Raw genomic sequence first — 755 nt, 5'->3', positions numbered from 1 at the left:
CTCCCTCCCTCATCCTCCCCCTCCCCCTCTCTCTGTCTTTCCTAACTGAATAAGCATGAGCTAGGTTCAGAATCCAGTATGAGTAGCCAGAGATGGGAAAGGAGTCGGAGTCTAGTCACAAGTCTGGTGAGCAGAAACTCACCAGAGCACACACATGTAGATTAGTTGTCACTGAAGTCCCCAGTTGACTGAGCAGCACTGTGCTAAAGTTTTGCTGGTTTCTGAGTCATCACAAATGGAGGTAGGTATTTGGAGGAGGGGGTCTGTAGATTGGTCCCAGGTCCTTGCACATTCAAAGCGTGCCAGCCTCAGCCCCATGATCTCTATTTTTGGATGAGGAAACTTAACACTCAGAGGGGTTAAGGAAGTTCTACTGTCTGTGAGGAAGTGGCAAGTTAGTTTATATACATTTCTGTTTGCCTTCACCTCTTTTGGTCCAGTATCTTCTAATAGTGAGTGATGGGCTTCAAGGATGCAGTGTCCATGTGATTCATGGAAGGGACCATGTGGAAGACATTTAGCTGAATTTTTTAAACATGCCAGGAACAGGCAGGTAAAGAGCTCTTTTCAGGCTGTCCCGTGGATGTGGCCAGGGAGATCCTTTACTATAATTTTTGGCCTGTGATGATAATGAGGTTGAAGATTCCTTTTAGATACTATTTTCTGTGTATTCGTGAGCAGATGTGAGTCTGTTGGGTCTGTGGAGACTATATCTGCCGACCAGCTCTGCCAGCTCTGTGGCTGCCTGGGCTGCC

Source organism: Mus pahari, chromosome 1, assembly GCF_900095145.1.
Source record: "Mus pahari chromosome 1, PAHARI_EIJ_v1.1, whole genome shotgun sequence".
Taxonomy (NCBI): Eukaryota; Metazoa; Chordata; class Mammalia; order Rodentia; family Muridae; genus Mus; species Mus pahari.
This window is presented reverse-complemented; position numbering follows the sequence as displayed.